Source organism: Sceloporus occidentalis, unplaced genomic scaffold (genome assembly GCF_023333645.1).
Source record: "Sceloporus occidentalis isolate IW3139 unplaced genomic scaffold, rSceOcc1.0.p SCAF_2, whole genome shotgun sequence".
NCBI classification, from domain to species: Eukaryota; Metazoa; Chordata; class Lepidosauria; order Squamata; family Phrynosomatidae; genus Sceloporus; species Sceloporus occidentalis.
The window spans coordinates 48469074-48481274 of record NW_028316982.1 but is presented as its reverse complement, the minus strand read 5'-3'; the positions used below and the strand labels follow the sequence as shown (position 1 = coordinate 48481274).

Below are 12201 nucleotides of genomic sequence, written 5' to 3'. Positions count from 1 at the left end.
AGTCTCCTTTATAGGAAGACCAAGGTAGGTTCTAAGGAGAAGAACATTGCTTTAAGCAAAATGGGAAGACACCTCTCTGCATCAAGGAAGTTTGCACAGATCTCTCACTCTACTTTTAACATTCCATTGCATAGCCCATCAGCTTGCCTATGCATAAGTATCAACAGATGCATTCCTCTGGTATGCTAAATGCACAGGCACAAACTTTGCATTAGCAGCAGAAGTAATGTTGCAGAGACTTTTCTTAAAGGAGGAATGGGCTAAAAGGAAAATATGCTACAAATAGCTATACTTGTGCTGAAATCATATTTTAAAAAAAAAGAAAGAAAAAAGATGGAGCTACTGTAACATGCAAATTCAGCACCTGAATATGTATGTTATACAATAGGACATACTTTACAAATGCTTAGGAAAGCTGGACATGTTGAGAAACTTCCCAAACCTTCCCAGCATACAGACAGAATGATTGATGGGAGCTGCTAGAGCACTTCTTTGAAGGATTTGGTGGCACTGATTAATATGCAATAGGTAAATTCTCAGGATGGGGTGGTAATATTAGACCTAGGACTGCATCCTGCTGCTGCTGCACCAATGATTTCCTTTAAAGACACTACAGGAGCACATACTTGCAAAAGCAAGATTCCACTTTAAAGCTATGTGTGGGCTATCCATGTGTCTTGTTAACAGACAAATTTCTAGTTATCTGGCCACCATCCTGCCAAACTTTGGCAATGCAGTGGAATCTTGGTGGAAGTGAGAGGGAAAGAAAAATATCTGGAGAATGGGCGGAATTTTGCCCACTCACATACTAATGAATAACTGAATTCCACTTCAAATGGTTGAATGCAGAATACTTCAGCTGAGATTTTTGTAGCTTCTTGCAATGTAACACTTACAGCAGTGAATAAGACTGGGTTTCTGGAGTATATGTTCTCCTAGCAGCCCCCCTGCCATACCTGTACAATGAAGAAATATAGTACACTAGTCAAGTTACATCTTGGTACCAGCCACAACAGTAGCATAATTCAGACAACAATTTCTGGAACTCTGAAGGTGTGAGACTATGTATGCTGTTCCTGATTCTGAACAACCCCATGTATTCTACCCCTGGCCTTCCGGTGTTGAGTGGGAAGATTCTGTGTTGCCCTTCCAAAGGGAGACTGATCAGGGTTCCTCATCATCAGGAAGATTCACAGTATGTTCAGATTATTCAAAGTGTGCTGTTATGTTCAAAAACATTGGGAGCAAGGCAGTTTCCACAGCCTTACCCCCATGGTGCAGGTATTAACATGTGAATGGGGCTACTGTGATACCACTCTGATCTGAAAATGAAACTCTTAACCCTGTTTAGGCATTCAGTGTGAACATGATAGTCTCAGTATGTGAATAGGGTGCCATGTGTGTTGGTATCACACTTTACATTCCAGCATGTGCCACTCGTGAAATTTTGGGAGATATAGTACTAAAGTTAATTTTTTCTGAGCTCTGATTCAGATCTTGCTGTATTAACTAGCAAGGTCCAAAATGGAATTCTATTTGCATTCATTTCAGCATGGGTAGAACTTGCCACACTTTCACCTATCCTGCTTTTTCAGAGTATCCAAGCATCCTGGATAGTTCTACATCCAACTGAATGTGTGCAGCTCCTTTTCAGAACGTACCACCAGACATGGAGGCAGGGCCAGCATGCACAGCCTTATACTCTATTTTCTTATTCAAGAACAGGGCTTCTCAATATATCATTATCTGCTCCACCAGTCATGTTGTGTGTGTGTTTTTTTTTTTTTTGCATTTCCATTCCATTCTCTCACACCCACTTAGTTAAGCTGTCTGCCTTCCCATAAACTGTGTAGAAAGCAAACCCACTGTGTTGATAATGGGACTTGATTAAGCTGTAGTTAGGAGGGATGGTAATCCTTCCACTCAAGAATCTGACATACCAAATAAGGGGTGGGGGGAGGTTTTCAACTAAAGTAGGCCATTAAGCTCTTCCTGAACAGAATGAATCTGTTACAGTGGCATGACACTGAAATAATTTGTAAGGATTGTAAAGATCGGAAACAAAACACCTCATGAAATGCAGGATTTAAAAAAAAAAGAAAAGAAAAGGCTGCAGCTCCAGAACGATATGTGATGTGTAGAATTCTAATGACTGAAGCAGCGAAAAATGTAAGAGCATTCAACAGTATGATAATCTGCAAGGAAGCGGGAGACCTGTAGAGATGAGGACTTGCTACCTGTGGCATGCTGCCAACAGATGTTCTACCCTTTGAATATTGATGAAATCATCATTAGAAAAAGAATCACCAGCTGCACAGTTACATATTTAGATACATACAAACCTTAGCACAACCTAAGAACATGGCACATGGGACTGAAGACTGATTAAGAGGGCAGTTTATACAGTACATTGGTGTTGAATGGAGGCATAGATGTGTTAGCTGGTACAAAAATAATGAGGCCTAAAAGGTTCCTCACATAAAGAGAGAGAGAGAGAGAGAGAGAGAGAGAGAGTCCTAATGATAGTATTTGTGAACAATGAGAGAAATACAATAATATTCAACAGTTGTTGAGATGTAATATAAATCAGACAAGGAAATGTCAATTCCTCCCCCCCCCCCCCCCGCCAATCTGTATATTTCTGTAAATTAGTGAGGAGAGACCTTATCAGGACTTGGAAACACTATCATCAGGGCCACAAATCCCAGAATTCCTATGGTCTTCTCAATTGTGAGATTCTGGCAGTTGTAATCCCTGTGCAAAGGATTTTCTCCCCACACTCTGTTTCAGATATAGAGTCAGCCCTCCTTATCCATGGATTTTTTATCCACAGATTCAAGCATCTACAGCTTGAAAATATTCCAAAAAAGTATAAATTCTAAAAAGCAAGCCTTGATTTTCCATTTTATATAAAGGACACCATTTTGCTCTGCCTTTATATTTAATGGGACTTGAGCATCCACTGATTTTGTTATCCATGGGGATCCTGGAACCAAACCCCAGTGGACAACAAGGTCTCGCTGTACTAATAAAGAACTTATTTCCCCAGATATGGATCCATATGTAAGCTGAACAGAACCATCAGTACAAAACAAAAAACGAAACAAACAGCTTCATTTATATACCACTTCATACTCAACTAACAGTGTCTAACCACTTTACAGCTGTAAGCTAATTGCCCCCAACAATCTGGGTACTTATTTTAGCGACCTCAGAGAGACGCAAGCCTGAGTCAGACTTGACCCCTTTTGTTGGTATTGAACTTGCAACCTTATGGTTTTGAGTTAGTGGCTGCAGTACAGGCATTTAACCACTGCACCACCAGAGCTCCAGTACACAAGACTTGGGGTATAATCCACATTCTGATCTGGCTCCACTTTGCTTTGTTTATTTATTTAATTTTTATAGTATTTCCATAAACAAATATCTCCCTACATTCTGAGGGGTATATAAAATAATTTGTTAAAATGTAATAGAATGCTTTGAAAGCAATTCCAAAAGGTCTCTCATTCTCATTATGAAAAGGGACGCTTTTTTTGCTGGGAATGCTTGTCATTCCCATTAGATGGAGACGGGGAAGGCGGATCAGCCCTTCCCTTTCCTTCCCTTCCTCCCCCTCCCCTCCCTCCCTTCTCCTTCTCCCCCTTCTTTTCCTTCCTTCCTTCCTTCCTTCCTTCCTTCCTTCCTTCCTTCCTTCCTTCCTTCCCTCTTACCTTCCCTGCTCCCCCCTTGTTTCCCCCACAGAAGAGACAAGCCCACCTTTTTCAGCGGCATCCAGGAGCCACCAAGGGACATGCCCGCCTCTGCTGCCCTCCTCCCTGGCCAGGTAGCGGGTGAGGAAGAAGAAGGTGCTAGCCAGGCTGAAGAGCGGGCTCAGGCATCAGATTAGCCCTGTCAGCAGAGACCCATGGGAGGAGCACTGCCACTGCTATGGCACACACTCCAATGAAGAAGCCCCTCTGAAAGGCAGCAGGGAGCAGCGAGAGGCAGTCCTGGCTGGGACTTCTGGGCAGTCTCACTATGCATCCCAAGCATGCACAGTGCTGCCCAGGAGTCCCACCTGGGGCTTCCTCTCACTGCTCCCCACCACCACACATCTCTTCACGGTGCTGGTGGGGCTTCCAGTGCTTGCCCAGTGCTGGCCCATGCTGACCAAAAAGGTGGAAGAAAGAAAGGTGGATCTGCCAGTGGTGTACATTCTAGAAAATGGAATATAATACAAAATGATACACAATATGAAATGAGCTGTCCAATGTACTGCACCTTTTTTGGAAGGAATGGAAATCAGAAACTTGTATAGCTCTTTTAAAGTTTGGGACTATATCTCAGAGCAGATTCATTACCCCCCTGCATAGAAACCACCAGCTCCCAGGGACTGAGATAAAGGAAACACATGACCCAGACCTGGGTCTCTCTCTGTGCGCACACACAGACCCTCTACTGTTCTTGCCATGACATTTCTTTCTGGAGTCGACCATTATTTGAAGCCTGGTCTTTCCAGCATCATACGGCAGCACACAAACCACTATACCACACTGGCTTTTATTAAACAGGTCAAGCCCATCTTTTTAAATTAACATCTTCAGTTCAAAGTTTCCCCAACAACAATAATAGACAGCCCTCCACATTTACAGCTTTGACTTTTGTGATTTGATTACTCACAGATTTGATAAATATGTTCTGTCTGGGAATTTCTATTGTCAGCTTCTGCTGGAAACTGACCACAGAGTCATGCTGGAAGAGCTAGAGATTCCCAGAGAGAACACTTATCTGGGCATTTGTAAGTCTTCCAGCACAATTCTATGGTCAGTTTTCAATGGAAGTTGATCTGGGAGTATCTAGAGATTACTAGAGAGGTTTCTCTGAGGTTTATTTGTGCTTTCCCCACTTTCACAGGGATTCTGCACCTGTAACCCCAGTGAATGTGGAGGGCCCACTGTACACACATACACACACACACACACACACACACACACATATATATGAGGGGTCATTGATAGGGAAAAGAAGGAACTATTAGGACTAGAAAGACAGGAAAGCTGTCTTATTAAAATGGGAAACTTCCCTCCCCATGAGAGAATTGTACCATTGTGAGCAGCTTAACATCTTTTTGTTATGGTGGATTCTATTTCACTGAAGTGGTGAATTTGCTACAGGTTTCAGTTCCAATTTTAAGACAGCTGTCCAAGTTGCTACAACCTAATCCTCCTTGAAGAGTTCCTTTTAAACTGGGACTAAATCCCAGAATGGATTCACTACTCCACCAGCTGCATCACTACTCGATCAAAGCTTTTGGGGAGAAAGGTCCATGAAATCTAAAGGGTGGCATGTTTCACACAGGTGGCAGACATGTTCATGAAATAGTTTAACTATTTCTGGCTCAATAGTACCATTAATTATGAAACTTTTAAATAGCTACTTACTGCACAGAAATCCTGAGAAATCCCTGAAGAGTTGAAAATATGTTTAGGTCAAATGTATGGATTCATATTGAATATCCCTGTGTGGGTTTGTAGTTGTAATTAAATATATTATGCTTAAATGTCTAAATAGTGGTTTTAGAATTAATGATTGCTTTTGCTATGAATGGCTTATTGACAATTATAGTAAACAAAACATTGGCTTTTTACACATCCTAATGGAAGAGATTAAGAAACATAATGAAATGCATTTATAATACCTTTAGATTCATTGTTTTAAGGAAAATGCTTATCAGGTGCACATTAACAGAAAAGGGGGGGCTATTTCAATTTGTTACCAGTTAAAACTGTAAAACTGGATCTCTGTGCTCTTGATAAAGAGGCTGTCAATGAACTGACCCTTCTATTCTCATTTATAAATATGAAAAAATAGTGCCCTTCAAAATGGACACTGTGCTTTACCTTGCTATTATATAACTACAAATGGCCCTAAAATGCCATAGAAATAAGCTTCCAGATCAGTGGTTGTCAACCTTTGATTCTCCAGCTGGTTTGGTCTTCACTGTCTAGAAGCCTTAGTCAGCATATTTAATGTTAAAGAATTATTACAAGTGAACTTCAAAACATCTGACGTACCAAAGGCTGACAACCAGTGACCTAGACATGGGTTGTATCCAACAGTGTTGGTTTTCCAATGGAATGGATACATCTACTAACACAGATTTTCTCTCCTTTTGCAGCCCCTCACATGTTCCTTACATCTCTGGACAGGTGGGGGACCATCTGAAGCAAAACTGGGGGCCATGTGGTTAACTACAAAGGATGGCAGAGAAGGGAGCAATACTTCTCTGTTGTACAAATGCAAAATCTGTTTGCATAATTCAGCTATTTACAAAATTTATGCTTGTGAATCATACTAAAAACACCTGTTCCTACTGCATACTGGAGGGCTCAGGCTCACCCACATGCAGAAGATGGTGCCCGGAATAATTGGATTATTGGCATTGGTTGTGATGGTAAAAATGCAATTTTGCAAGTGCTACTTTTCATCTTAAACTAGATATCAAAGAATATATTTGACTGGCTTTATTTATTTTCAGGGGATTTCCCCCTTGATACATGTAGTTATAAAATTATTAATGGAAGTACTCTCCTGCTCTCATCCACCCCACTCTGTCTCTCCCTCCCTCCCTCCCTCCCTCACTCACATACACACACTCACAGATATGCAAAATCAACATTTTGACAATACTACATAGAGAATCTAACATAGGTGAACTTTATGTTCTCTATGCTCCTTTACCTTTAACAGTAGTGATGTTATCATGTGGACCTAAATTATGTAACTTAAAGTAAGAGGTGGCTAATTATATTATGAGAGGACAGACAAGGATCAACAATTTATAGGACAATGAAACTGAAACCAAGCAAACTAATAAAAATTGTACATGTTTCAGGGGGGGAAAAACCCTTACCTGTGAAACCATTTCTTGGCACAAAGTTAAAATGAAATGATATTCCAACAAGAAGATTTATAATCCTTCAATAAGTTCAACTGTGCACAGCAAACAACTCTTTGCTTTGGTATGCTCAAAAAAGATGTTCCTTGTTTATATTCCAGATTGCTCAGTAATGAAATTTACTCAAGATCTTTTAGATGCTTGCCCTGATTTTCATTTACCTGGATCCTACTGAACTTTATAATTATTGTGCATAGTATCTGTTGAGAATTTTCTTATACCATATTAAATCATTCAAGGAAGCTTAATTTTATGGTCTAAATTCAATGCTAACCCCAATTAAACCCATCTCATCAAGAGAACTGCCTTATTAGATACTCAATGATTGAATGGATATGTTCTAATTTAGGGATACCTACTGATTGGCTAGAGGTGGGAAATAGAAGAGTCTTCAGATATTGTTTGACTCCAGTTCCCATCAACCCTAGTTAAAATAGCCAGCAGGTGAGGAATTCTGGGAACTGCCGTTGAATATCTGGAAACATCCATTACTAAGCCAAAGAGGCAGTGTTGTCAGAGACTACTCTGTGATCATGTGATCAGCATGACTGCACAGAACACTGTTTACCTTCCCACCAAGGTGGTACCTATTTATCTACTTGCATTTGTATACTTTCGAATTGCTAGGTTGGCAAAAACTGCAACTAGTGATGGGAGCTCACTCCATCACGTGGCACCTGGACCTCAAATTGCTAACCTGCTGATTTTGCAATCATCTTCAAAATAATGGGTTGTTAATGGGCCCAAAATATTGGGGTAGAGATTTACTTGCAAGATTGGGAAAAGGCCTGGCAAAGAACAAATAAATTTACATTGAATCAGAATTTAAAAGAGGATAATTTTAAGTTATTGCACAGATGGTACCTTACTCCTGAGAAATTAAACAACATGTATAAATCTGTGAAAAAAGATTGTTGGAAGTGTCATGATAGCATAGGTATCTTCTATCAAATGTGGTGGAGTTGCAATAAAGTACAGAAATTTTGGAAAGAGATTAATAGTTATGTGACAAAAATGTGTGGGGTAAAAATTCCAATGAAACCGGAATTGTATTTGCTGATATAATACCTGAATTAGACAACAATTTTGATAAAGAAAACTGAAGAATGATATGAGAGCCCATCCCCCCGTATAGGCAGATTTTCCATACGCGGATCTAAGCATACGCGGATGGCAAGCCCATGCGGAGGGTGGCATTGGCAGAGGAGGAGGAGGGAGAAGGAGAACGAGGAAGAAGAGGAGAGGAGGAGGAGGAGGAGGCGAAAGGAGGCCAAACGGTAGCAGCGCAACGGAGTGGAAAAGGGCCAGGGAGCAGTAGGAATGCAGAGGAAGTGGGGTGGGCTAGGAGAGGTCTCCGGGAGCCGAGGGGCAGCAGGCACAGGGGGCTTTCAGAGGCCAGCAGAAGCGAAGGAACCAGGAAGGAAGGCAGCTCCTGCAGGGAGGGCCTCTCAGTCAGCGGTGCTCCACGGCCGCTCCCGCTGCTGCTACTGTCCACCCTCCTCCTCCTCCCCCTCCTCCTCCTCTTCTGCCCCATTGTGCATGGCCTCCTGGCAGAGAACAGGAGGCGGCGGAGGGATGGAGGGAGGCAGGGAAGGAGGCCGGTGCCCTCCATCTGGACTGGGCCCAAGCACCCATCACCTTCCGCTCCACTCCACTCTTGTCTGCCTGGCCCTTGGCCTCTCCGGAGGGAGGGAGGGCTGCCTGGCTGAGCAGCCAAGGGCCCCCGCCTGGCCTGCCTTGCCCGTCTTCCTGCCTGCCTGCCTTGGGTGCTGAGGGCGAGGTGAGCCTGATGCCCTTCATCTCTCGGAGGTCACTCCCAGCCCACCCCACCTCCTCTGCATTCCTCCTGCTCCCTTTCCCCACTCCGTCATGCTGCCGCCACTTGTCCTCCTTCTCCTTCCTCCTCCTCTTCCTCCTCCTCTACTCTGCTCTTCCTCTTCCTCAGCTGCAGGTGAGTAGGGAGTGGAGAGAGGAGGGAGGAACAAAATGGAGGAGGAAGAAAGGGGAAGAGAATGAGGATGATGAAGAAAAAATGGAGGGTGAGCAGCAGCAGGGCAATTGAGGGTGAAAAAGGAGGAGGAGGAAGAAGGAAAAGGAGGAAGAGGAGGATGACCACAACAAGTGATGGCAGGGCAATGGGGGGGGGGTAAAAGGAGGAGAAAGAGGAGGAATGAGGAGAAGGTGAGGGAAGAGGAAGAAGAAGAGAAATAGGAAAACGAAAAGAAGGAAGAAGAGCAGGAGGAGGAGGAAGAGGAGAAAGAGCCCACGGGGGGGGGGGGGGGTGGTGGCATTGGCAGAGGAGAAGGAGGAGGAGGGAGAATTAGAATGAGGAATAGCAGAGAAGAGGAAGAGGAGGAGGAAAAAGAGAGCAAACAGCGGTGGGAGGATGAGAGGGGGTGTTAGAGGGGGAGGAGGAAGGCAGAGAAGGCGAGGGAAGAGGAGAAGAAAGAGCCGCAGCAGTGGTGACAGGGAAGAGGAGAAGGAGGAGGAGAGGGGGAAGAAGACAGAAGAGGTACCCCCTGCTGCCTGCTTCAATGAGAGCAGCAAGGGTGGCATCGGGGAGGGGGCAGCAGCAAAGTGCCATTGGACTCAATGGTGGTGTGGCCATGTGGCCATGCCACCATTGAGTTCTATGGGACTTGATCATACACTGATTTTGTTATATGTGGAGGGGGGGCTCTGGAACGGATCCCTGCATATTACAAGGGCCCACTGTATATATGTTTTCAGCAGCAAGGATTATATTTGCCAGGAACTGGAAATTAGAGGTCGTACTCTCATATAGAGATTGGTTAATTAAATTAGCAGACATGATGCAGATGGATATCTTGACAAACTGGTTAAAAAACAAATCACTATACAAAACAGAGAGAGTGGGCAATGGTGAAAAAGTATTGGAAAGTGATTTGACTGAATATGTAATCTATAATTAAAAAGAGGAATAGTTAGAAATAGGGCAAGAGGCAAAAACAACAGAGGAAGTAGATGGGAAGTTAGTATAATCAATTTATTATGGTTACTTATATAGTCAGCCCTTCTTATCCACAGATTTTTTATCCACAGATTGAAGTATCCACAACTTGAAAATATTCAAAAAGAAATTTGAATTCCAATAGCAAACCTTGATTTTCAATTTTATATAAGGGACACCATTTTGTTCTGCCATTATATTTAATGGGATTGAACATCTACAGATTTTGTTATCCACGGGGGATCCTGGAACCAAACCCCAGCGGATAACAAGGTCCCACTGTATTAAAGATCAAAATGATTCAACTAAGACAGAACAGAAATACAATGAGTTTTTTTCAATAATCAATTTTATTTATGTTAATAGGTAAGTCTAGTGTAGTAGATGTGTGTATATTAGATTGTGTTAGTATGTGTTGTGTTGATATGTTTTGGGTGATAATGTATAAAGGGAATTTTATAATATAATAAAATGCTTAAAAAACAATGGGTGGTTAGCAGGGTGGCCACTTTAGGACAGCAGTGATGATTATTAGTGATGACTACTTGCTAAACTTCTTCATGTCATGATCTATGATGCTGGGGGAATCTCCACTTTTCCACCATATTCCCTTTGATGATTTACATTAGAGTCTCAATGGATAAAGCTCTTGCCATGTCACCCCATTCTTGCACAGAATATGCAGCTACAGTATTAACATCAACTACCTGAGGGGCTATAGAAAGAGAGGTGAGGAAAGGAAGCCACCTGCCACAATTAAAAAACAGAAGTCACCATCACTAATGTGGGGTCTTCCTCTAGATCAGTGAAGCATCACACACCAACTTAACTACTTCAGTTCATGACAAGTAGTTTCAAGTGACAAGCTGATAGCATCACCTTTGATACACTCCTGCTGAATACTATAAGCTAGTAAAAAGCAGAAAGAGGTTTATATCTACATTTGAGTTAGTGTTGTAGAAGTCTTTTTATCGAAAGGCAAAAATTCTGCTTGTATCTCAGACTGTGAAGTATACATATCCACAATTTGGTATCAGTTTAAACAGAACAAGGTTTACAGCATTATACAAAATACAAAACTGGCACAAAATGAAATTATTGAAATTGTGAAAAGTCATATTACTGTTAGAGCTAAGGAGCCCTTTAATTGGATTACTCCCACTCTTTTTCTTAATTGCATCGAGATATGCAAAACAGATTTACAGCCAGCGGCCTAAACACATAACAGTACTTTAAAGTTAATTACAAAATACCATTATAATTTTCTCAAGATGGAATTGCTGCTCTTAATGATACAAATCCAAAGCATTCTCTACAATATATTTAGTGTATATTTTTAGTAGACATGGTTCCTACTGAATCATTGCATTGGTAGTTATGAAACATAATTATTTTTCTTCTTGAGCCCTTCTCACATTCATGGCAGTGTCAAGGGGTCCTAAAATGTAGATTTTGTATGGTGTGTTTATGCTGATAAGCTTCACTATTAGCCAAGTTTTAAAAGCATTTCATTTTACACTCATGGATGTCAGAATGACAATAGCGTCCTGGTATATTTTGGCACAGCATAGCACATAAATTACCTAATAGTCAGTTAAAACATACTAAGTAGCACCTGGGTGCTCTTTATTTTCTACTAATTTGAAGTGAAAACATATTTCTTAAATCACTTAACAAATCTAAAATGTTAGTTGAAGAACACAGAAAGGAAATGTCACATAATATTTCTCAGAACAAATGCTGACAAAGGAAAAAAATGTTAAATCAAAAATCAAGTATTTTTGTTTTGACTACAGTAGTGCCATGGCCTACAGGCTTTTGATGACTGATAAACTAAAGACGAGTTCCTACTGTATACAGCAGCATAGTTGGATCTCCAAAGTTAAGCACAGTGCATAAAAATCAACACTAAAGAAATCACAATCTTTACAGGCAAAAGTTGAACACTTAAAACAAAGAACAACAAACAGAATAATTTTTTAAAAAAAATTGTAAGTGAATGACAAGACTTAGATTTGAGCATTGTATACACTGATTTCTATGTTCAAATTAAAAGCAATAGAATGTGGTGGGTCAAGTGTGTTCTGTGGGCAAAGTATGTCCACCCAATCGGTGTCCCCAGGCATCTTCCGTGAGACCCTTCTGACTCAAAAGAAATAGGGAACAGAAATTCATTTCTCATTCCAGGATGTGGAAATTTTGCACCATCCCCTCCAAATCAAAACCAGGAGTAAACATTCAAACATGTTGGGTGTGGGTGTGTGCATGCTTATTTTTCACATCTGGGGAC

At 41.6% G+C, this 12201-nt stretch overlaps 1 protein-coding gene across 1 annotated transcript in view; it reads right to left on the bottom strand.

Annotated features, from left to right (window-relative positions):
• Nucleotides 1-12201, bottom strand: part of LOC149318247 (glypican-5-like) — a 514926-nt gene that overhangs the window by 116354 nt on the left and 386371 nt on the right. The gene's annotated exons all lie outside the window — the stretch shown is intronic.